Here is a 26,584-nt window from a genome sequence, read left to right as displayed (position 1 = left end):
AGTCTTTAAACAAATCCCAAGTCTTTGCCAGTAAATCAGTCCAGTAGTTACAGATATCTTCTCACCAAACAAACAGTAGTTGGTTAGAATAAGAAACTCACTCTGGTTCACAAACCACGATGGTAGCAGATAGCAACTGCTCACTATGGCAGCATATCATACTCTGGTAGCATATCACATCAGCTTCATACACAATGGCAGCATATCATAGCAGCTTCATCATCAAACTGAATACGTTACAATACCTTGCTTAAATACTCTCACAACCAGTCGTTACCTAATTACAGCATGACTCAGCATTAAAGTCACATAATACATTTACAGATTAAAGTTACAGTACACTTATATTGCCTGGACAACTTGTTAGGCTCAAACCATATCCTAACACCAACTTTATTATTTCTACAAATAGCTCAAGGCGGGCGAATATATCCTCCTGTTTCCCCCAAAAACAACAACCCTGAGAGGTGAGTTTGGCTGAGAGAGAGGTCACCCAGAGATGGCTTTCACAGCTAAGGCAGGACTAGAACTCACAATCTCTCGGTTTCTAGCCTGATGAGCAATGCACTTCTTGTTACAGTACAGAGTAGACAGAGGCTGTTCCCATATGTGACTCAAGGAGTGCATGAGAGGGCTACCTCCAACTTCTGCACTTCTCCTTTGTGCTTCTCTCTGCATTACTTGGGGCCCTTCAATGTGCTGGACCACCCATCCCGTTGATGAATCATTAAGCAACATTGCTAAGATTCAGCCGTGCTGGAGAGTTTACTGGTTAACTTAAGTAGCTTTTTTTTTCTTTTTGTAGTTTTCATATATTTCTATTATTATTAGGGTTGATCACCCAGACAGCCAGATGTTTAGACTGGATTTGGCATTTTTGTCATCGATTGAGTCAGTCTGTCTGTCTCGCTCTGTTTGATTAGTTCTTTCTGTGCAATTGTTAAGATAAACAAGACATATCGGGGGGGGGGGGACACCTCTGGAATGATATAAGGGTAAAGGGTAAGGTTATACCAGGGGTCAGCAACCCGCGGCTCTGGAGCCGCATGTGGCTCTTTCATCCCTCTGCTGCGGCTCCGTCACTCAAAATATGCATCACAACCGCCAATGTGCAACACCCGCCGGCATGCGATTTATTGAGCTTTTCAACCCCCGGTAGGCCAACCATAGATAAATCCAAGAAAAGAAAAGTTTCAGAAGAAAACAGAACGTTTAATTCAACTACATATGCCAGTTTTGTGGCCGCTCAAGAAATAGTCAGGTACAGGAAGGGTTTTGTGGCTCCCGGTGTTTTCTTTTCTGTGGGAAATGGGTCCAAGTGGCTCTTTGAGTGTTTAAGGTTGCAGACCCCTGGGCTATACTGTATCCTGAATCTGTGGCTACAATTAGCAAGGACAGACCATCTAGAGGCTCAAAGCTACCACCAGCCAAAGATCCTTTCTATGGTCCTTAAGACCCTTCCTGATCAGGACAACTGAAAGCTGATGGCCAGCCTTCCTGCCACTTGGAGACAGATGTCAGCTGTTCTGTAAGGGAATGAGACAACTTGACACAGCCAATTTGCTGTAGCCAACTCACCATGGCCAACTTGGCATGGCCAACACGCTGCAGAACAACTCACTGCGGGATAATTTAACAATTATATTAAATTATTTAAAATAAATAAAAATTATTTTAATTTTTGCCATTCACATTTCCATTCTGTCCCTCCTTTTGCACCCTTTCTTTAATGATTTTGTTCCACCATTTCTTTGGTATTAGTGTAGCTCTTGTCCAGTAGTGAGTTGTCCTATGGCGAGACATGGTGAGATGGCCGTGGCAAATTGTCATAGACCCGTTCTGTAAGCCCTCAAATAGGCACACACCACCTTTAAGACAACCCCAAGAATCTTCCCCTAACCCAAGCCTTAGCTTATAGACTTGATGTTGTTCCTCTTTGCAGCCCTCGGCCACCATGAAATGCCAACTGTGGCTGTTTCCCACCCCGATTTAACAATAACAAAGTAACCCTACAATCTTGATGTTTGCCCCATCTCAGTAAACCCGGGGTCTTCAAAGTTTTTAAACAGGGGGTCAATTCACAGTCCCTCAGACTGTTGGGGGGGGGGGGCTGGACCGGCTGGGTGGGCGTGGCTAAGTGGTCATGTGACTGGGTGGGCGTGGCCAATTTAACAGTCCATTAAACAATGCACACAAACTAAACTTTAATTTGTTTTGCTCCTGGGGGTGTTTTATTTTTCACCTCCCCCGCCTCCAGCAGCATTCTGCAGGCCAAAACCAGGCCAAAACAGCTTGATTTTTGGCCAAAATGGGCCATTTTTTCCTGTTTTTTGGCCTCCTGGGGCATCTGTGCACCCCGTTTTTTACCTCTCCCACCTCCAGAACGTCTCTGCAGGCCAAAATTGTTGGCTTTATCTTTCAGTTCCAGCCCTCGGGGCTCACAAAGGTTAAGTCCTGCGCTTGGCCAAAGGGTGGGCGGGGCAATGTGGGCGGGGCAGCCTAATGGTCCTGCGTGGGCCAGATTTTTTTTTTATAAATTTTTTATTTTTATTTCTCATAAACGCATTTACATGTACAGTCATTTTCATCATTTTTCATTCATCTTTTTTTTTAACTTTCATTTTTCATTTTTACTTTTTTGGGACTGCTCTTTTACCTTTTACCTTTACTCCAACCTTTCTTCTTCTCCTCCCCTTCTCTTCCTTCCTCTCTCTTCTCCTACTTCCTTTGTTCTTTCTCTCCTTCTCTTTCCTACTTCCCCTTCTCTTCCCCCACTCCTCTCTTCTTCCCCCCTTCTAAACTTCTTCTCTACTCCTCTTTCCCCTCCCTTTTTTTCCTCTCCTTTTCCCTTTCTACTTTCTCCTCTTCTCTCCCTTCCTCTCTCTCTACTCCTTCCCCTCTCTCCTGTTGTTTCCCTTTTCAGTTCAATCTAAAGTGGTATTCGAGCAGCCCCGATTTTCTAATTATCTTTATTCTCATTTCAATTTTATATTCAATTATTATTTTTATTTCATCATTGCAGCCTGCGGGCCATAGTTTGAGGACCATGCAGTAAACTGTAGCCCAAAAGCTCGAGTAAAACAAGCGGGTTTTCCGGAAGCTTTAAGTATTAAAAACGGGGCAAAACTTCAATTCTGGCCCACCAATGAGTAGCTTATCCTATCCACCTGCTCAACTCCACTCCGTGATCTTTTCCCCAGGGATTCCAAAGTTGGCTTGGTTCACAAAGGGCTGGACAGGACAGCAGGTGTCGTGGAGGACATACAGCAAGCCCCGGTCAGATGCTGCCTGGAAAAACACCTGAGGCTTTTCCCCACAATCTTGCCGCTTAAGCAGCGGCTTCTGCAATTTACTGGATCCCTGCCGGCAGCCTGTGATTTTATTTGTCAAAGTGCCTGTCGTGCTTGATTACGCTGCGCTGTGAGATTTTAAGGATGACTTATGCCGACTGCGGAATCGCATTACTGGCAGCACCTCCACGTTTGAGTCATTTATTACATTATGATGGGAGTTTTATTATTGTTTTATTAGTTGTCAGCTCTGTTATGGGTAGGGTGGGCCAACTGGTCCTACAGAAATTGAGCATGTGAAGCTTTCCATGGTGATAAACCTTTTTATTGCCCATAGAATGAACGGCAATTTGAGGTACGGCAGTAAAGAGTCTTGGCTAAATTGTTAGCTCTTCCCAGAAAGAGACCTCGGGAACAATGGTGTAATCTAGTTTCTGCAGGTAGCTGAATGCTGTGTTTTTTATTCTGTTGTTAAAGTGTTCAGTTTTGGCGATAGTTCTGGTCTTTTTAAAGTCAATTTCATGTCCTGTGGTTTTAAGGTGTTGGACCAGGGAAGAGGTTAGACCAGGGAAGAACCAACTTCTTCCCTGGTCCAACACCTTAAAGCCACAGGACATGAAATTGACTTTAAAAAGACCAGAACTATCGCCAAAACTGAATATTTTAACAACAGAATAATCAGAGAAGCCATCGAGATAGAAAAACATCCACACAGCATGAATAAACGAGATGATACCTCCCACCTACCAGCCATTTGGAAACCCGTCCTTATTGACAAACGAGTCCCTAACACAAAGAATGACACCAGACCCACACTCATGAAAACCACACAGGATGTCACCACCACAAATCCACGCAAAAAGCAAACCAAAACCCACACCGATGATGAGGCACAACCACAAACCAGAAGCCAGACCACAGCTGCATCATTAGCCACTTTAAACCCCTCCAATCCATACATGAAGCAGACTGACACCCACCATGAAGATGTGGCACGACCACGAACGTGAAGCCAAACAACAGCAACACAGCTCACCAGCTCAAATCCCCCTGCAACTCAGACTAACCCGAGCACAACCAAGCCCCCACCCAAACAGAACACCCCCCCATCCAATCAGAGCACAGCCAACCCCGCATCCAATCAGAGCACAGCCAAGCCTCCAACCAATCAGGACATAGCCAAGCTCCCACCCAATCAGTTCAGACCCCCACTGGCAGTTAAAAGGAAGGGACAGCTGCGATCACACATTGCTCCTAGAAGCACGAAGCCGAAAACACCAGCCTGAAGATGACGAATGAGACTTTGTCAAAATGTCGCCAAGACACTTCCAATTTTACGTGGGAGAAAAACCGAATAACCAAAGACCTACATACATACATACATACATACATACATACATACATACACACACATATATATATATAAATCTCTCCTCCCATTTTGCCTCTTACAACAACCCTGTAAGGAAGGCTGGGTAGAGCAAAACCGACTCGGTTAAAATTGCTCTGTGGCAGAGGATGGATTTGAACCAGGCTCTCTCAAGCCTGAGGTCAGCACTTGAGAATGACTACAACAGTCTGCTTCTCTTTACAGGTAGACCTAGAGTATGGTGGCTCTCATGGTTAGGATACTGGATTGGAGGTTAGCAAGCCCGCGCTTGAAACCCATGTGCTGTTGTGGGGCGGGTGAGCTCCCGTCCTTCAAACCAGCTCCTGCTGGAGACATGAAAGGAGACCCAACTGGGCGTCCCCTGGGAAACGGTGATGTTGCTGGCTAATCCTTCCAAACCGGAAGCATCTCAAGGCTTCTGACACGATTGAGATGTGATACAGGTAGTCCTCAAGTTATGACCTGCAACTGTCACAACTAATAACAGTTGTTAAGTGGGTCACCATGTGATCAGGCTTGATATTACAACTTTTTGCATAAATGATCACTTTGGGGTGGTTTTTGCCAGAAACTGGAAGCAAATGTCAGTTTCTGGCAAAATGATCATAAATCATAGTTGTGGGATGTGGGATGCTGCAGATAGCTGTAAATGTGGGCTGATTTCCGAGCACTCAAAATGCAATCATGTGACTGTGGGTGGGTGGGGGGGATGCTGGATCTTCAAAGGTGGGTCATAAGTAGCTTTTTTGGGGGGTGTCTGTCATCACTTTGAATGGCCGCTAAGCGACCAGTCATAAGTCAAGGACATGTGGTATCTTAATTGGGTGAAATTAACCATCTCCAGATTTAAATATTTTGACCCAATTCATGACAGAAAGATTATTTGAAATTTCAAAACCTATCCAGAACTCTTCACAAAACGGGCATTTCCAAGGCCCTTTCTCTATGGCGGTTGCTCTGGACTGGCACCATGCATCAGCATTAATACCCTGCTGGCCTCAGGCAGCCAAACCAACTCAAATTGGCAGCTGAATTTAAAGCTAAGACGGTCTTGGAGGTGGACCAGGTGATAATTGGCAGGATGCCTGGCCAATCTCCACCTCCCAACTGTGACATCCTTGGAGCTCCGCGGTCTCCTTCTACCAGGCTTTTTGCAGGCAGACCAGTGTTTTTCTTTTCCTTTTTTTCCCTCACTGCAAGACCAAATGTGGGGATGAGTCAAAGATAGGGGTCTCGTACTCGGAGGGTAACTTTTTCACACCTGTCTTTTAGGAAGCTGGAGAATCGTCTCCAACTTCGCCAAAACAGAAAGGAGGAGACTTGTGTTCGATGTGGAAAGTTTCAAGGATGGAGCCGGTAGCTATGCGGAAGTGCTCCAAATTGTGAAAAGGAAACAGAGGTTAATGTTTACCAGAACTCACTGGAGTTTAAATGTCCAAGTTTAAATCCCAGGGTTCAATAATCCCTGTAAACAAGCAACAAATATTTTTGAACCTTTCTCAGGTCCATGCAACTGAATGAACCTGATCTGATTCAATTAAATATGATTTGATTGCTTATTTGTTTCCTATGACTATCATTAAGTACTATACCTTATGATTCTTGACGAATGTTATCTTTTCTTTTATGTACACTGAGAGCGTATGCACCAAGACAAATTCCTTGTGTGTCCAATCACACTTGGCCAATAAAGAATTCTATTCTATTCTATTCTATTCTATTCTATTCTATTCTATTCTATTCTATTCTATTCTATTCTATTCTATTCTATTCTATCTGGTTGTTGGGGGCAATATGCTGACTCTGTAAGCCGCTTAGAGAGGGCTGGAAAGCACTGGAAAGCGGTATATAAGTCTAAGTGCTATTGCTATTGCTATCTAGCAGTCAAAAACTGGATAGCTATCATACTGCAGCAGGGGGTTATTGCCTGTATCTCTTTGTGATCATCTGGTGGTCTATGCAGCCCAGATCTGGAAGCCCCAGCCGAGACCATGTTCTCAAAATGTTGGAGACAGAATTAAGCCTCTTGTATTAGAGTTAGTTTGACAGTAGTAAGAGTTTGCATAATTCCCTCTCCTATGTTTTATAATACGTAATCAGGTTTCGATTTGACTAGGCAACCCCTGACCCCTTGGCTCATTGCTTCAGAGATATTCCCTTATCTAAACAGAGGCACAGGTTAGCTACGGTCGGGTATTAAAAAAAACCAGTGAGAGCAGAAGCGAGTTCCGATCTCCTGCCGATTTCCCCATTGACTTCACTTGTGGGAAGTTGCCAGGGAGCGCTGGAAATTAGGTTCATGCGATCACTGCTAAAAAAAAAAAAAAAAAGCAGTATCGTAGGGTGATGTGATTGCATGGCAATGGCCACAACTTTGCCCCTGCAACTGGTCTACAGATCCTTGAAATTTCAATCTTGTGGGATTAATGGTTTTGGGACACGGTTAATGTTAAGTTAGCATATTTGAGGTATACCTGGGTTCAAAAATTGTCACCTTCACTCAGCTGAAGGTGACAAACAGACAAGGGAGTTGCAGTAGTTTATAAATAGTATACAATAGTTCTCTTTTGTTGTATTATTCATTTATTTTTTTTAAAAAAGAGCTTTTGTTTCTTCTTCTTTTGTTTTTTCCAAACCACTGCAGGAAGAAGCAGTGTTTCTTGATAAACTAGGTAACTACCATTTTATTTACCCACAGGGAGAAATTGTTATAATTTATAATTGTGCCCCCACTTAAATAATGTAAAACAGCCTGAAATCCCAGGAACTTCAGGGGCAGCTGCAGTGGTCTCTCTCTCTGTGTGTGTGTGTGTGTGTGTGTGTGTGTGTGTGTGTGTGTGAGAGAGAGAGAGAGAGAGAGAGAGAGAGAGAGAGAGAGAGAGGGAGAGGGAGAGGGAGAGAAGGATGGATGGATGGATGGAGGGAGGGAGGGAGGGAGGGAGAGAAAATGTGTGAGTGTGAGAGCAAGAGAGAGAAATAATATGTGTATGTGTGAGAGAGAAAGAGAGAAGGAGAGAGGGAGGAAGAGAGAATATGTGTGTGTGAGAGAGAAAGAGAGGGAGAGGGAGGGAGGGGGAGAAAGAGAGAGAAAATGTGTGTGTGTGTGTGTGTGTCTCTCTCTCTCTCACACACACATACACAGAAATAATATGTGTGTGTGAGAGAGAAAGAGGAGGAGAGAGAGAGGAAGAGAACGAATATGTGTGTGAGAGAGAGAAAGAGGGGGAGAGGGAGACAGGGAGGGAGGGAGAGAGACAGAGAGAGAGAGAGAGAAGTCAAGATGAAGTTTCTGATTGTATGATCAAAATCCTACCCCTTTTTATGTGCATTTTATGAATGTCTCACGTAAAAAGGGTGGGCTTTGATTTTATGTGCCTTGTGTATGGACTCATAAAATCATGTTTTGATGCACAGACACCCCGCGAATACTCTGATGGACATTGAAGGAATTTTAGGTATATAAAATGATGGTTACTGAAAAGATCTCCATAGCTGTCCACTTGCTACATCAACAGCAAAAAAATATTCCAAAAACTCTCTTAAAGCTCAATGTGAAGATAAATATCATATGTGTACAGTGAGAAGACAGCTGGGTGACCTCTCTCTCAGCCAAACTCACCTCACAAGATTGTTGTTGTGGGAGAAAACAGGAGGATATATTCGTCGCCTTGAGCTATTTGGAGAAATAATAAAGCTTATGAAAGCTATTTCACTTGTCCTTGGTGACATCAACTCACAGACATTTTGACTGATTATGAATCACCACAATGTCATCTTGTTAACATCATGATATGAAGACCCCCTGATATAACTTTTCCCAGGAAGATGATGACCTAGGGTTTTTTGTTTTTTTTAACTGAGCCAAAGAAGCAGACCAAAGTCCAAACAATATCTGAAATGCCTTAAAAACAAAAATGGGTTTTTGTTGTTTAAAGGAGTGGTGATGATGGTTGAGAAGTTTTCCTCCTAAAAAGTCTTCCTTCTGCTCTAAAAAGCTAAGCAGCAAACAGTGAAACACAACCTGACATATTCTACACTATCTAAAAGGTACGTAATTTGGAGCATCTCTGTCACCCAGGAAACATACCAGGATGTTACCATGGGAACTAGAATTCTGCCGGACTGCCAGGCTCCCCGTTCTTGACTCTTCCAAAAGCAGCTACAGTAGTAGTTCCTAGCGCCAAATCCCACTTTTAAGTAAATCAGTCTGGTGGGCAATATGCTAAATTAATAGAAAGGTTGGAACTTGGGGCAAGAAGGATAACTGAGAAGACTATCATCAAATGTAATCTTTGGGAGTTGCAATCATCTGTTTTAACAATAAGATATACACACTTAACAATCCAGCCCTGTAAGATTTCAGAATCAGTTCAAAGTCAGCAGCAGCTTCAGTATATTGTGACACTGTCCCCCTAACCACATTCTTCTGTGACTTTCAACCAAGCATGGTAGAACATCAAGTTTGCCTTTTGGCAACTTACATGGATGCATTCAGCCATGGAGGGTTTTTTGGGGTGGGGGTAGGGGAACAAGGTGGAAGTAGTCTTCCATTTTTTTCTTCCAAGGGATTTGTTTTGACTTCCCAATATAGTCTACAGTTTTGGAGTTTCCTGGTATTCTGCTTAGTTTTTTTTTTTTTTTTTAAAGCAGTCAAGTTGGGCTAGGTGCTGCCACCTGCTATGGCAAAAACATCTTTAAAAAGTCTTTTAAAACATGCCAAGGGTAATAGAAGAAGCACCTGAAGGGGCAGTGTGGGCAAAATTGAAAAAAAAATCTAAGCGAAATGCAGTTTGCACACCTTCTTTTCAAAAATGTCTGTGGAGATTCTCAGTCATCCAGGCTGTTTCAAAAGTGCTTTTTCAAAAGGTAACTAGATTGGGGGCGCGGGGTTGTTGTCCTGAGGAAGAGGAAGATGACATTTTGTTTCACGTCCAAGAAGCTTTCATCAATTCTGGCAGGATGGTGGGGGTGATGAAAAGATTAATTCTGACAGGATGGGGGAGGGTGTTGGAAGGATCATATTTCTTTGCAGTCATCTGGTCATTACAGATTACAGATTACAGATTACAGACTACATTACTTGGTGGCGCAGTGGACTAAGTGCTGTTAAAGTAGCACCAGCTGCCTGCAATTACTGCATGTTCAAATCTCACCAGGCTCAAGGTTGACTCAGGCTTCCATCCTTTCGAGGTAGGTGAAATGAGGACCCAGATTGTGGGGGCAATAAACTGACTTTATATAAAAAAGAACACTGTTTGGGGGGGGGGCGCGCGAAAGCCCTACTAAGCAGGTATATACAAAAGTAAGCTACCCTGAGTCTCCGGAGAAGGGCGGCATGTAAATCAAACCAATAAATAAATAAATTAGCTGCTTCTTCTTCTTCTTCTCCTTCTCCTTCTCCTTCTCCTTCTCCTTCTCCTTCTCCTTCTCCTCCTCCTCCTTCCTCAGGGGACCCTCTTTTAAAAAGTAAACAGCAGGCAAAGATCAGAGTGGAAGGACCTACACTAGTCCTCCTTTCCCCAAGATTTGTATACAACTCTATCCAGAGGGATGATCTTTCCTGTATCCTGCCTGATCATTTATAGATTTAGTACTGGAACAAGAAATAGGGTGGGGGGGGGGGGAGAATCTTTTAAATACAGAGAGACTCCAACAGGTTTAATCCTGCCTCTTCAGACATTCCACGTCTTTTCTCAATTCCTCTTCTTCTTTTGAACACCAGATCCACAGATTGTGTTTAGTTGAACAGTAACAATGATGACAAGTGTGTAAAAAGATCTGGTAGGAGCCCACTATCCCGATATTTCAGAGAATCTCTCTTCTTTATTTGTTATATTTCAGGTACATGTGTTTGGGTTAGGAGTGGTGGTGGATGTGCCTGTATGTTTTAATATTTCAATGTTATTTTTAAAAAATCTTTTTTTTTAAAGTTGTAGATTTGCTCTGAGAAGGACAGGTTGGAAGAGAAGACATTTGCTGACATCATAAGAAGCAGCCAGTTTTGTATTTTTTAAACACATTTTTTATCCTGCCTTTATTATTGTAACTCATACCTCAAGGTGGCAAATATGATTACTACTCCTTCCTCCTCCTATTTTCCCCACAACAACCCTGTGAGGTGGGCTGGGCTGAGAGAGACCGACTGGGCCCAAATCACCCAGCTAATTTTTGATCTCTACGGCAGGACAAGAACGAACGTCTGCAGATCTGTCGCCCCCTACAGCTCTTTCTTTTAATACAACTATCCTGCCACTCCCTGGGCAAAGGAGGAAAAAATTATATGTATGTGTGTGACACACACACACACACATACACACACACACACATACAAGTGATAATAAGAGCCTTGGTAGTACAGTGGTCTAAGGCACCCTGTTATTAAGCTGGTTATTAAGACCAGCTGCCTACAATTACTGCAGGTTCGAATCTCGCCAAGGCTCAAGGTTGACTCAGCCTTCCCTCCTTTCTAAGGTAGGTAAATTGAGGACCCAGCTGTGGGGGCAATAAGCTGACTTTGTATAAATATACAAAAGGATGAAGGCTATTGCTGAGCACATTGTAAGCCGCCCTGAGTCTCCGGAGAAGGGCGGCATATAAATCAAATTAAAAAAAAAAGGGGGGGCAATAATGGAAGTTCTCCAAGTCTTGCAAATAGTTCTGCCTTGCCTTGCCTGTTATTCTTTTATTCCAAGGAATAATCAGGAATCTGACTTCAGCTTTAGGTTACTGCTTGCCGAAAAAGAGACCTATTGCTCTTCCGCCTCCCCTGTCTGAGATCCACCTTTACATCATGGCAATGCAGTGGGGGCGAAGGTGGGAGGGGCCGGGAGCAGTGGAAGAGAAAGTCTGGAATGGCTCTCAAGTGATCTCTGCTCCATTTAAAGATCAAACACAGGTGCCTGCTGGCAGAAGGAGGCAGGGTGTGTGTGTGTCAGGCGGTAAGTTAAAAAAAGAAAAGAAAAAAAAAAGCCCACTTGCTGAAACTGTAATTGGAGTATGATAGCGATGCCTGTGTTGTTTGCAGGTGGGAGAGCAATGTTGTTGTGTTTTTTCCCCACTCTGGCAGCCTGTTGTGCTCAGCACAAAGAGTTGGGCTTCAGATGCGTGACAGATAGATAGCCCAGCAGGCATATCATAAATGGTAGCTGAGTTTTGAATACGGCCTCAGTCAATCCTTGGAATTTTGTTCTCCAAAGGGCATTTCTTCTAGGATGAAAATTACTGTTTATAGCCGTTTGTTAGGCAGCCCTGCATTTAAATGATTAAAATAAGGACAATATCACTTTCAAAATGCGCATACAGGACTTGTGCTGGCTCCCTTCAATGCTGTTGCCAGTGACATGCGCTGTAAATGAATCAGCACCTGTATTTCCTCTCAGAGTTTAGGGGTAGCTAGATATGGTAGCAGATGACTCACAACCATGAGGAATGTCTATGGAGATTCTCAGTCATCCAGGTCATGGTTGTCCCCAAAGATGTTTTTTTCAAGAGGCAACTGGAAAAGAGTTTGAAAAAGAGGTCAAAGAGGCCATCTATGTCAGGGGTGGGTTCTAATTTTTTTTTACTACCGGTTCTGTGGGCGTGGCTTATTTTGTGGGCGTGGTTTGATGGTCATGTGACAATTCTTTAGGATTTAGCAGAGGTACTGGTCTACCAGGCTTTTAACTGCTTGCAGAGCTGTACCAGTCTACCCATTTGTTTTTGCAGGCACCAGTCTACTTATTTATTTTTGGAGGCACTGGTCTACCACCACACTGCCTTTTAACACTGATCAGCTGTAGGGCGGCCCTTTGAAGCCCCACGGCAAGAGTTTAAACAGTTTTTTCCCTTCTAGCCAATCAGCTGGCTCTCGGGAGGCAGCGAATAGATTGGGGGCGGGGTCAAATAAAAGGTAAGAATAATGTGGGGGGGGGAGGCCCCAGTTCCCGAAGAAAGAGAACCGGTTCGATGATGTCATATCATCACCGATACCAGCTTGGCTGAACCGGGCCGAACCGGGAGGAACCCACCACTGATCTATGTCAAAATTGAACAGCCCTCTCTCAACAGAGGGGGAAGGATACGACATCATCTATCTGCAGTCTACAACACAGTCCTTTCAACAGTTCCAAGAAGACTCCACACTCATTTGCACCACTCAGGGGACCCTGATGACACAGATAAACTTCCAGGTGACCTGAACGATCTGCTAAAAGAATGCAAATGTCCAGCTGTCTGCAAGGAGTATAAATCCTTCCATCCCCCACCATCCCGTCAGCGCTGAAGAAGCTTCTTGGATGAGAAGTGAAACGTCATCAAAGAAAAACCAGAAAGTCCAGTTGCCTCTTGAAAAAAAAGCACCTCTGGGACAACCATGAGGAATGAAAATAAATGTATTCTGACCAGATCCATTGTTTCATGAAGAGTACAGGTAGTTACCTCGACTTACTACCAGTTCGTTTAGTGACCGTTCGTAGTTACAACGGCTCTGAAAAAAGTGACTTGTGACCATTTTTCACACTTATGACTGTTGCATGTCGCCTTGGTCACGTGATCAAAATTCGGATGCTGGGCCACTGATTCATATTTATGACGGTTGCAGTGTCTCGCAGTCATGTGATCCCCTTCTGCGACCTTCTGACAAGCAAAGTCAATGGGGAAGTCAGATTCACTTAACAAGCATGCTACTAATTTAACAACTGCAGTGATTCACTTTTACAACTCCGGCGAGAAAGGTCGTAAAATGGGACAAGACTCACTTAACCAATGTTTCGCTTAGCAACAGAAATGTTGGGCTCAATTGTGGTCGTAGATTGAGGACTATCTGTACTGCCTGGCAGGACTAGGAATGAAAAAACAATGGAATACTTATCAGGTCCACTAACAATGACCTTTTCTCAGATAATCCAAGCTGGAACAGATGTTACAAAAAGGGACAGCTACCAAAGAGTTTGAAAATCTTGGAAGGATGCTCAAGGCTCTAGAGTAGCGATGGTTAACCTTTTTGGTGCTGAGTGCCCAAAGCATGTGCGTGTGCCACAGCCCCCAAAATGCAATGTGAGTGCCCCCCACTCATACACTCTGCACATGCATGCATTTTCCCTGCGCATGTGCCCCCCCTGCACATGTGCCCTGGGCCCCCGTTTTGGCTTCCAGGTCAACCCCATCGAATCCTAGCTGCCTCCTGCCTTCTACGATCGCCAAAGTTTTTCCCCCCATCGCGTCCTAGCTTTCTCCTGCCTTCCTGCCACGGAGAGGCACCTGCAGAGGGTGGAACCTGCAGAGATCGGGGAAGGCCCTGCCCCCCTGCATGCGCGGCAGATCCAAAGACCAGCTGGCCAATGGGAGGTGTGTGCATATGCGGTGGAGCTGGGCTGGGGCGACGGCTGGCATGCCCGCAGAAAGGGCTCTGCATGCCACCTGTGGCACGCGTGCCATAGGTTCGCCATCACGGCTCTAGAGCATGGGTTTCAAACACGATCGCGTCATGTGATGTCACATGATGTATTGCGATGTTTTTGCCTTTGTGGAGTCAGGGTAGGCGTGGCCTGCACATTATGCATCCGGCTTGCGGACTGCCAGTTTGATATCCCTGCTCTAGAGGTTTAGATGGTGTTCTTGTCCAACCTTTCACTACATGGAACAGGACCAGAAAAGGAAGTTGAATATCTCAGGGTTAGTACAGGTAGTTCTTGACATATAACAGTTCATTTAGTGACCTTTCAAAATCACTGAAAAAAGTGACACATGATCATTTTTCACACTTATGGCCATTGAGGCATCCCCACGATCATGCCATCAAAATTCAAATGCTTGGCAACCGACTCATATTTATGACGACTGCAGTGTCCCGGGGTCATGTGATCACTTTTTGAAACTTTTTAACGAGCAAAATCAAAGGGGAAGCCAGATTCACTTTACAACCACGTTACAAACTTAACAATTGCAGTGATTCACTTAACAGCTGTGCCAAGAAAGGTCGTAAAATGGGGCAGACCTCGCTTAACAAATGTCTCGCTTAACAACAGAAATGTTGGGCTCAATTGCAGTCGTAAGTCGACTGTACCTGTACCTGGTGTTGATGAGAGAGATCTGGTTTCTGGGACCATGGTTGGACCTATCTAGATGATGGACTGCTGACATAAAATGGGGTTGTACGTCCAAGGATAAAAACATGTTGGCAAAATTATGGCAAGGTTAATTAAGAGGGCTCTAGTCTGAATCTTGGTAGACATCTGTGAATGAAAACTCTGAGCTGAGGGCCTCAGATCAAGATTTGTGCTCTGTAAAAAGTGGGGATATTGCTGATATGGGGCATCTTAAACCACTCCATGAAGAATAAGGAATGGCTTAGGAGGTTCATGGCCTTGTCTTTACATTAATATTAAAATTATGGGAAATAACTATGAGTTTCAGGACCTGGCGGGATGACATTCTATTCCTTTAACTGGAATATGATCATTAAGGATATGGTTTCTTCCAAAGGAGCAATGACAACGGAAAGTTAGGATTGTTGTATTACTGCATGTTAAAAACACCTTTTCCTGCTCAGAAATTCAGATGAATGAAACTTGCAATGTTGTAAATAGTTTCTGTATTAAAATAATTGGAAAAGCAAACAAAAGCATTAGTATTACTAGTGTGAACTCTTATCCAGCCAGCCAAGAAAATGGAACTATGCCTTCCAAACACAAAACTATGCCTTCCAAAACACAAAATTCAGATCTTTCAAAGAGACATAAAAGGATATAGTGGAGGAAAAATTCACTCCATCAGCTTTTGAGAAACAATTTGAGAAACAAGCATGGTCCTTCCAAGGAAGTCATGATTTCCCTCCCTAACAACTTCCTCTAGCTGGCTGGAGTAAGGCAGAAGGGAATCAGCTATTCTAAATTTGATACTAATCAAAAGGAAAGATTTAATTAAATCAGTAGATGTTAAGAAGAACGTTGGAGAAAAGGTCCGTGCAATGCTGGAATTCTTCCTTTTTTTAAGGAAAAGTAAAACTGAATGATGTCAAATGCGTATTTTCGATAGCGAACAAGTAGATTTTAATCAACTCAGAACAATGATCAGTAAGATCCCCATAGAAGGAGAGACTGATGAGAAAAGGAACTCAACATGGATGAGATCTCCTAAAGAAGGAAACAGAAAGCCAAACAGAAGGGGGGGGTGGGTTGGGGAGAGGATAACAGAAGAAGCTAACACGGTTACATTAAAACTTAGTGAAGATCTAAATAGAAAAAGAAATAAGTCAATGAAATGGAAAAATGCTGAGGTGACAGGTCAGCCAATGCTTAGAACTGAAATGCTTAGAATTAGTAAACACCTCCTCACCAGCAATCAATCTGCTGATGAGCAGAGATTAACATTTAGACCAGCAATCAAGAAGTAAATAATCAAGTTGCTACCAACAGCAGACAAACAAGCTAAAAGTAAACAACAGCCTAAGCAAGGAAATACCAAGACCACCCCCATCAAAACTGACAAGGCAAGCCACTAGTATATAAAAATACAAGCAAACCAGTGGTGGGTTGCTCCCGGTTTGGTCCGGTTCTATAGAACTGGTAGTAAAACCGGCGGGAGGCTCCACCTACCCGCCACGATGTCATCATGGTTGATCTGCACATGTGCAGAAGCTTCTGCACATGCGCAGAAATGCACACATTCCTGCTGTGAACCTGTAGTAAAGGTAAGTAGAACCCACCCCTGGAGCAAACCACTCTTTGAGGGGGGCGTTGGTGCTCTCTGAGCTTGCTTGTTTCTTCGCAGAGGGTTCATTACCCAAACTAGGTAATATCCTCAGTGCTAGTCACTAGCACTGAGAGTGTCAGGTCAACCCTGAGTTACAAATATTCTCCTTTATTAAAACCACTCTCTATTAGCACTGATGACATTACCTAATTTGGTAATAAAATGTCTGCAAGAAAAACCACCAAGTTCAGAGACCACCAAGGAGCCTACAACTTAGAATTGGTCAATTTGCTAGAGATTAACAGACACATGGGTGAGGGAATAGGTCTTCGCCTTGAATGATTTAAAAAATTTTTAAGGCCAAATGAACTACATTTTAGCATTCTAAAGATATAGGCTGATCCTTTACCTGAACTTTTATGTATTATTTCTGAGAAACTTTGGAGAACTGGTAAAATAGATGACTAGGAAAGAGCACATATTATTCCTGTTTGTAAAAAGGGAAAAGAGATGATCCAGTAAACTATAAACCAAACAGACAATGATAGCTGGGAAGGGTGTACAATAGGTCTCTTTAGAGAGCATCTTAAAATGATAATAAACAGAAGACAGCAAGAATTTGTTAAGAATAAATTTTGCTGATTACCTTTATCTCATTGTTTGATCAGCTAGCATCCCTAATAGACATAATTCAAAAATCTTATTCAAATGATGCACATTACAGATAATATTCAACTTATGACTGGTTGCTTAGCAATGGTTCAAAGTTATAATGGACCCTGAAAAAGTTATGTACGACCCAAATTCAATGGCTGCCCCCACCCCCCCAATTCAAAGGACCTTATTTTGTGTGCTCGGCAACCAACCCACATTTATAGTCATCCTATGATCATGTTACAATAGTTTATTGTCAGAAATCAGCATTTATTTCCAGTTTCCAGCAAAAAAACCCACCCCTTAGTGAAAACTGGTTTGCTTAACAGCCACAGGATTCACATAAAGACTTCTGCAAAAAAGTTTGTAAAATCGGTCAGTCATGTGATGGCTGACATAATGACCGTCAACATTTGATTGTAATTGCAGGCTCAATCACAGCTGTAATTTAAGGACTACCTGTAATGTTTTCTCGTTTCATATATCAAGATATATTATTGAGTGCCACAAAAATCAGTGCTGAGTCCTTTGGTCTTCAGTATGTTCCTTAATGATTTGGATGAAAAGGTAAAGGTGAATACCTATCAAGTTTTCAGGTGACATAACACTGGGAAACATAAATCAATACTTTTAAAGGGTTCTAGGCAGGGGTGAAATGCTCCCAGTTCGGACCGGCTCGGGCGAGTAGGTAGTGGAGATTGAGGCTAGTTTGCCGAACCGGGAGCAATGGCTGGCTGGCCACGCCCTCAAACCAATCCACGGCCCGCAGTCCTGCCATGCTTGCCTGCCTTCCAGGCGTCCCAGTGGCCAGCTTGCGAAGGCAGGCAAGCAGAAGTCCACATGGAAGGCAGGCAAGCATGGCAGGGCTGTGGGGAAGGAGTTAGCAGCTTACTGCCCCCCCCCCCTCAAGCAGCAGCTTCCCCGCTCAGCCCCAACAAGCTATGCATCCATAGCAATGGGGTTGTTTTGTCCGCCGCGGTGGTGCTTCGGGAGGGCAGGTGGACATATTCATTATAGTTGTCAGCTGCAGACGTCTGTTTGCCCTCCTGAAGTACCACCTCAGTGAACAAAACAACCCCATTGCGCTGCGCCTCCTTCTGCAGCCAAACGCGCCCAGCCGTGCATGCCCTTTCCTCAAATGGGCTGTGCATGGGGCGCTTAGAGCGCGAGCGAGCAAGAGAGCTCTCCAACCTCTGTTTTTGTGTGTGTGTGCATGTGGGTGTGGGAGGGAGGGAGGATCTGAACCCGAGGCACCCAAACTTCTGGCAGAGGCGGGGCAGCTTCTGAGCAGCCAGCTGCACCTGACCTATTCCCTGAGTCTCGCTGTTCTCCTGCCCCCCACCCCACCCCACTCAAGCAGCAGCAGGCTCTGTGGGACAACAGGACCTCTCATTTTTCCCACAGCACGGCGTGCTACCTCTGCTTGTCTGCTTGCAAGCGATGATCTTCTCTGCTTCTCTCGGGATGCTGGTGCGGACACCATGGATGCATAGCTTGTTGGGGCTGAGCAGGGAAGCTGCTGCTTGAGTGGGGTGGAGGTGGGGCCAGGAGAACAGCGAGACTCAGGGAGTAGGTCAGGTGGAACTGGCTCCTCAGAAGCTGCCCCGCCGCTGCCAGAAGTTTGGGTGCCTCGGCTTCAGATCGCTCCCTCTCTCCCTCCCTCCCTCACACACACACACAAACAGAGGTTGGAAAGCTGTCTTGCTCTCTCTCTCTCCAAGCGCCCCATGCACAGCAGTGACGTGAATGACATCAAACTGGCCACGCCCACCCAGTCACATGACTACCAAGCCACGCCCACAGAACCGGTAGCAAAATAATTTAGATTTCATCCTTGGTTCTAGGCCCTTCACTTGAGCAAGAATTCACAGAAATTTGAACAGATCTTCAGAGAAAATATGATCAGGGGAGTGGCAACTAAATCCCATGAAGGTGGACTGAAGGATCTGGATATAAGAGAATAACAGAGTTGGAAGGGACCTTGGAGGTCTTCTAGTTCAACCCACTACTCAAGCAGGAAACCTGATATGTTTATCCTTGATTGAAGATCACCAAAAGCAACATGAAAGCACTCTCCAAAATATGTCTTTAAAAAAAGGAAGACTAAAACTTGTTCTCTCATAGGGCAGATTGACAGAAGTATGACTTCAGGTTTTTTAGCACACTCTCTGATGCTAAAATGAGAACTTCCTTGCCACCTAACAACTGCAGATTTCTTGGCATCATAGGCAGGGGTGGGTTCTAAATTTTTTTACTACCGGTTCTGGGCATGGCTTATTTTGTGGGCGTGGCTTGATGGTCATGTGACAATTCTTTAGGATTTAGCAGAGGTACTGGTCTACCAGGCTTTTAACTGCTTGCAGAGCTGTACCAATCTACCCTTTTATTTTTGCAGGCACTGATCTACTCATGTATTTTTGCAGGCACTGGTCTACCAATTTATTTTTGCAGGCACTGATCTGCTCATGTACTTTTGCAGGAATCAATCTACTCATTTGTTTTTTTTTAACACTGATCAGCTGTAGGGTGGCCCTTTGAAGTCCCTTGGCAAGAGTTTAAACAGTTTTTTTCCCTCTAGCCATCAGCTGGGACTCAGGAGGCAGCAATAGATTGGGGGTGGGGCCAAATAAAAGGTAAGAATAACGGGGGGGGCAGGGGACACGGGGGGGGGGCAGAACCGGTTTGGTGACGTCACCGGGAGGAACCCACCACTGATCATAGGTCCTTCACCCAAAAGCCATCCTCTTTCAGCTTTTCAGCCACTATCATTTCTCCTCACTGTGGGTTTCCATTCCCAATGCTGGGAATGATGCTAATTATAAACCTACAGGTCTGGACTGGAGGGTGCTTGTTTGGGAAAGGATGATATGTGATGTCGAAAACCACAACCAAGATTCCCCTTCCCCTTATAAAGTTCAGAATTGTACCACCTAGTATGATTGTAATCTTACCCAATAGCTAGAGTAGGCCACAGATGTTGGGAGAACAGAGAATTCAGAAATGATTAGAACTGCTAGATTGCTACACGCTCAGTTAGTTTTTCTAGGTAAGGAAATGACAGAGATATCACTTCAGTTAAAAGACTAAATGCCCAGATCTAAACGCAACCTGGAATCAAATCACTGGGGAAAGGTAGGTGTGAGCAGGTGGTGGAAGAGTTATTCCGCAGTCTGAGCATCAAGCAATTTACTTATCACGCTGGCACTGTTCCAAAATTCCATTTGAAAGCCAGAGCTGTCTGAGGATAAAAATATATCTACAGTCAGCTTTTCTCTTAGGAGAGATATTTTTTATCCATTAGTCTTATCTTTATTCCCATCTCTTCTACTGATACAATCCTGTCTGCTGCAGAATTGCAGGTGTCTTCCTTTGGCAAGGGTTGTGACATCTTGTAGAACCAAAGGCACAAATGGGCCATAAAGTAGATCAACGGCCCCCAACATTTTAGGCACCAGGGACTGGTTCCATGGAGAGAGGTTTTTCTGCGGACCAGAGGTTACAACGGTACTGAAAAAAGTGACATGACTGTTTTCCCCACTTATGACCATTGCCGCATCCTCATGATCATGTGATCAAACTTCAGGAGCTTGGCAACTGATTCACATTTATGACTATTGCTGTGGCCCAGGGTCATGTGATCACTTTTTGCAAACTTCAGACAAGCAAAGTCAATGGGGAAGTCAGATTCACTTAACAGCTGTGTTACTAACTTAACAACTGCAGTGATATATTTAACATCCATGGCAAAGTAAGGTCGTAAAATGGCACAAAATTCACTTAACAACTGTCTCAGCAACAAAGATTTTGGTTCAATTGTGGTCGTAAGTCAAGGACTACTTGTATTAAAATGTGCATTACAGTGATTGGTTTTACTTCAGAGCACGAGAGATAATTTAGCTTAGCCCCAGCGGCATAGTGGTCAGAATGCAGTATTACAGGCTAATTCTATCCACTGCTAGGAGTTTGGTCCTGACTGGCTCAAGGTTGACTCAAAAGCTTCCATCCTTCAGAGATCGGTAAAATGAGGACCCAGATTGTTGGGGGCGATAGGCTGACTCTGTAAACTGCTTTGAGAATGCTGTAAAGCAAGGGTGTCAAACTTGATTTCATTGAGGGCCACATCAGGGTTGTGTTTGACCTTGGGGGGGCGTGGCCAGGGTAGGTGTGGCCAGCTCGATGTCACTTGGCCGATCCGGGCTCAATTTTCGCTGGCAGAGGGCTGCAGGAGGATGTTGCAGCTGAAAACGCAGCCACTGAGGGTTGCGCACGACCCTCCCAAACTCTGTTTTCACTGGCAGAGGTACCATGGGCTGGTCCTTTGCTGTTTCCAGGGCGGCCCTACAGGCTGGATCTAAGCACTCCATGGGCCGGATCTGGCCCACTGGCCTTGAGTTTGACACCCCTGCTTTAAAGCATTATGGAGCAGTATATAAATGCTATTGGTATTGTTGTTAAGCAAGGGTACGAGATGGGCAGGAAACCTATTCCAGCAGGAATCAGCTTCAGGTGATATCCAGAACACTGCAATCCCATAATGAAGGGGAGACAGAAAAGGCCATTGAGGAGACTGTAACCCCATCGACTCACACTCTCTCCTTATTACTTCTCATCTATCCATGGAAGCTCTTGCTCCTTCCTAATAAAATACATCTGCGACTGCAGTGACTGGAAGACAGAAGATTTCCATGCCAGGAGATTTGAGAGAGGAAGGGAGGGGGACAGATTAAAGATTCTTTTCTATTGTGTTTCTGAAAGGATATTAGGGTGACTAAAGAAAGGGAACAATTATTGTAAAATAAGTGGAACTCACCTGTCAGCTCTAGGGAATAAAGCTTAGCCATGGGATAAAAAGATGTTAATTTTATGCAGCCGGAAGGATATTTTTTTTTAAAAAAAAGTTGAATAACATTAACTTCTGCTGAATGCAAATCCATTGAGCACATTTTTCATTCCAGTATGGAAAGGCAACTATGGACACAATCTAAGTTGGGCTGATGGTCCATCAGCAATGCAAATTATTTTTCCTTATTGACATTTCCATTTTCTCTCCTGGGGCTTCTGAAGAAATGGCTCCCCCTTCTTTATTGTTCCCCCCTTCCAACCAACCAATACTAGTGACGTGTGTGTCCAGTCCAAACTTGCAGTCACAATGCATTCCTCAAATCCATTCCAAAATAGAATACAGATAGTCCTCAATTTACAACCACAATTGAGCCCAAAATTTCTGTTGCTAAGTGAGACATTTGTTAAGTGAATTTCCCCCCCTTCCTTGCCACAGTTGTTAAGTTGAATCGCTGCAGTTATTAAGCTGGTAACACATGAATCTGGCTTCACCCATTGACTTTGTTTATCAGAAGGTCACAAAAGGTGATCAGATGACCCCGGGATACTGCAACCATAATAAATATTACTTAGTATCCTAGTATGATTTATGTTGATTGGTTATTTAGTATCCATGACGATCATTAAGTGTTGTATCTAATGTTTTATGGGGAATGTATTTTTACAATGACTATGATCAGTGGTGGGTTTTAACCAGTTACCACAGGTTCGCTTCGCACAAGCGCATTGAATTTCAGAACAGCTGAGGCACTGCAATCCGCTCTGCTGCGCCTATCAACTGGACTAAAAATGAACAAATATACGTAGGTATAGCGCAGGGGCGGGCGGGAGGGCCCAACTGATGGTCGGAGAGAACCGGTTTGCTCTCACTTCACCATCTCCACTACCGGCTCGCCCGAATCAGGGAGAACCGGTAGCAACCCACCACTGACTATGATAATGATCTATTACTATTGTTGTATGTATACTGAGAGCTTATGCACCGGAGACAAATTCCTTGTGTGTCTAATCACACTTGGCCAATAAAGAATTCTAATTCTAATTCTAGTCAGTTCACGGGTAAAATCTACTTACCTTCCTTACCGGTTTGGAAGTGTACACGCCGTGCGCCCGCGCTTCATATGCGTGCGCAGACCCTCTGCGCATGTGCAGAGGGTAAAAAACACATTAGTTCCTTGTTAAAACCAGGAAGTAATGAGACCCGGGCGGGTGGGCGGAGCCTCACATCGCCATCGCTACCAGTTCTCCGAAGCACCTGCCACAATCGCTACCGGATCACCCGATCCAATCCGAACCAGGAGCATTTCACCCTTGAGTCAGTTGCCAAGTGTCCAAATTTTGATCACGTGACTATGGGGATGCTGCAACGGTCGTAAGTATGAAATATGGTCATGTCACCTTTTTTTAGTGCCGTTGTAACTTTGAATGGTTACTAAACGAACTGTTGTAAGTCGAGGACTATTTGTAATTTTTTACAAACCTAGAAGCCATACGTCGCAACTCTTGTGTCATTTAGATCAGCGGCCCCCAACCTTTTGGGCACTAGGGACCGGTTCTGTGGAGGAAAGTTTTTCCGTGGATTGGAGGGGGTGTGGTTTTGCATGCTGCCTACATCCTGCGGATGGGGCTTCGCTTGTTTGCACGGCCCAGTTGCTGACATGCCGTGGACTGGTTCCGATCCACAGACCGGGGTTTGGGGACCCCTGACTTAGACTACTGTGTACCCAAGACAAGGTGCACATGATAACTTGACCCTTGAAAAGACTATAGGGGAAACCCTAAGTCATATCTGGATTGGGAGGATAAGTGTTTCTTTAATAAGCCACTGATTAACTGCAAACACACTCCAGTTGACAATATTCTGGGAATTGAAAAAGTATGCTCACAGGATAGAGGATTAAAAAAAAAAAACAACGAAGGAGGAAACTACATAAGATGCTGAAATTAGATAGTTTTAATGAGGTGGGTTTTTTGTGATCTTTAATGAGATGTAATGAGATTTATAACCCTCTTTTATAAATCTTTTATCTTTTTAAGGATGGCAGAATTGAGATGCCCTCTTTTTTTCCTTTGCTGTAAGGTTTATCAGGTAAGTATTTTTTTCAGCGTTTCAGAGAGCTTCCTTCGCTTCTGCTGTTGACTCCAGCCATGTTAGGGAAGGGTTAAGAGCTTTCATTTCTGTGCTGCAGCTTTGATTTACATGGCTATTATAACACAGGTAACAGTGCGCATCTTTTTACTTATAAACATGAGCAAGAAAAAAAATGCTTTCTCTTTTCTATGACTCTTAAAAGAAAGAAGATGGTTGGGATTTTCTTTTGTACATTAGTGGGATGAGAAAAGCATATATTAATGTTTTCTTTTTAGGACATTTTTTTAAAAAAATGTTGCTTTATACATATAGATATAGACATACATACACAATCTGTATGTATGTATGTATCATGTTGTAAGTCAGGACAGTCATAAAGTGGATCACCCACGTGACTGACCCAAATTTTATGACCTTTTTTGTTTATGGTGGGCGTTAAGTGAACGCAGTCGTTGTAAAATAGCTACTCACCCATTAAGTGTTAATTGTTCCCTAGGTTAGGCATTATTAATTGTTCACTATGAGTTGGTTTTGCTGAAAAACAAAAACAAAATGAGGTCATCTGATCTTGGGATGTTTTAATTGGCTGTAAATATAGGATGGTTGTGCCCAAACTGCAGTCATGTTACTCTGTGTGTGTATTTGTGTGTGTTGGCTATTGGAACTTCATAATCAGGTCGTAAGTATCCTGGAGAGGTCCAGCATAAATTTGAATGGTCACTAAGCAACTGGTCACTAATCAAGGATTACCTATATTAATACTATACACATTTGTTCCTGTAGTCTTAGTGTATGAGCCTTTCAGTCAGTATTGACTCCTGGCAAATATATGGACGTACAGTTTTCTTGGCAAGATTTCAGATGGTTTGCCATTATCTTTTTCCTAAGGCTGAAAGAGAGTAACCGGCCCAAACTCATGCCACGTATTTCATGCCTATGCAAGTGCTAAGGATTCACAGTTTCCCAAATTCTATTCTATTCTATTCTATTCTATTCTATTCTATTCTATTCTAGTCTAGTCTAGTCTAGTCTAGTCTAGTCTAGTCTAGTCTAGACTAGACTTCTAGACTTCTTGTCTTCTTTCTTTAAGCATTACACTAAACTCTATTTTGGAGCATTTACATGTATATTATTAAAACATCTTTAAGAATTCCAAAATATCTTGCCTTATTTGATTCTCATGAAGAGGCACAAGGTTTATAGATGGCCCTTTGATGGAGCTGCTTAACTCAGGGGGCTACCTGATTATATTGCAGAAACAAAGAGGTCACCCCAATTCACCTCAGCAAAAAAATTGGGATGGCCTTGAATTGCTTTGGTCCATGTGGTGGGAGAAGACTCCTCTCAGCTTTCTCTCCCAATACGACTCAAATGTTCCCATGATGGTTGCCCCCACCCCATCTTAGTGTGTAACTAAGGATCTTTATATTGCCTAGTCTGAAAGCACTTTGGCCATGGTTACAAAGAAAGTTTCTCTCAGCCTTTTTCCACAGAGCTCCTTCAAAAGATTTGGCCCTTCCAACCTCCTTTGGTACCACTCCTCCTTTTGTGCTGTAAGATCCTCCTATAGGAGGAGACCAATGGCCCTACTCCAATATGTCCCAAAGATGCTTTTCAAAAAGCAACTGGGCTTCATTGTTTTTTTCCCCTTGAAAACATTTTCTTTCTCATCCAAGAAGTTTCTTCAGTTCCCTGAAGAATTGAAGAAACTTCTTGAATGAGAAGTGAAAGGTTTTCAAGGAAAAAAAAATTCCAAGGAAGTCCAGTTGCCTTTTAAAAAGCCTTTGGGACAACCATGACCTGGATGACTGAGAATCTCCATAGATACTCCTAAAGGTAAAGGTAAAGTTTCCCCTCGCACATACGTGCTAGTTGTTCCCGACTCTAGGGGGCGGTGCTCATCTCCGTTTCAAAGCCAAAGAGCCAGAGCTGTCTGAAGACTTCTCCGTGGTCATGTGGCCAGCATGACTAAATGCCAAAGGCGCACAGAATGCTGTTACCTTCCCACCAAAGGTGGTCCCTATTTTTTCTACTTGCATTTTGTACGTGCTTTCGAACTGCTAGGTTGGCAGAAGCTGGGACAAGTAATGGGAGCTCACCCCTTTATGTGACACTAGGGATTCGAACTGCTGAACTGCCGACCTTTCGATTGACAAGCTCAATGTCGTAGCCACTGAGCCACCGCATCCCCTACTCCACTATTAATCTTCCTCTGGAGGTGGTGAGCAGCTGGGGGAGTCCAGCAGCACAAAAATAGCTTTTCTAGCCTGCTCTCTTCTCTAATCCACTGGCAGCCACAGAGAGAATACATGCCATATGAAAGGATTCTTCTTGCTTGTCACTGACTCTCTCAGCCACTTGGCATCAATGCCAAAGAGCCTAATGGTACAAAAGGAGTTTTTCTGGCCTGCTTATTTCTCTCAAGTGCGGGAGCAATCCTAGAAGGATTTCCCAGAGTCTTAGGAGGCCCCTGTGGTTACACTAAAGAGACTGTCTTTTCCTGTGCCCACTATGAGACTGCCAGCAAGCCACACTGAAGCTGCCATCTGGGAGACACCTTGGCATCTGTTGAGTGCTCTGGCTAAATGCCTCTGACTTGGATTCCCTACCACAATCTACACTGGTGCTGCCCAGCTTAGCTTC

General features: G+C 43.9%; 1 protein-coding gene across 7 annotated transcripts in view; it reads right to left on the bottom strand.

Moving 5' to 3' along the window:
- The window catches only part of PPP1R1A (protein phosphatase 1 regulatory inhibitor subunit 1A), a 112,123-nt gene that overhangs the window by 28,712 nt on the left and 56,827 nt on the right, over positions 1–26,584 (bottom strand). The window lies entirely within an intron of this gene.

Source organism: Pantherophis guttatus, chromosome 2 (assembly GCF_059756535.1).
Source record: "Pantherophis guttatus breed Tessera chromosome 2, ASM5975653v1, whole genome shotgun sequence".
Lineage (NCBI taxonomy): Eukaryota > Metazoa > Chordata > Lepidosauria > Squamata > Colubridae > Pantherophis > Pantherophis guttatus.
Note: the sequence above shows the minus strand (reverse complement) of the source record. Positions and strands in the feature narration are given on the sequence as shown.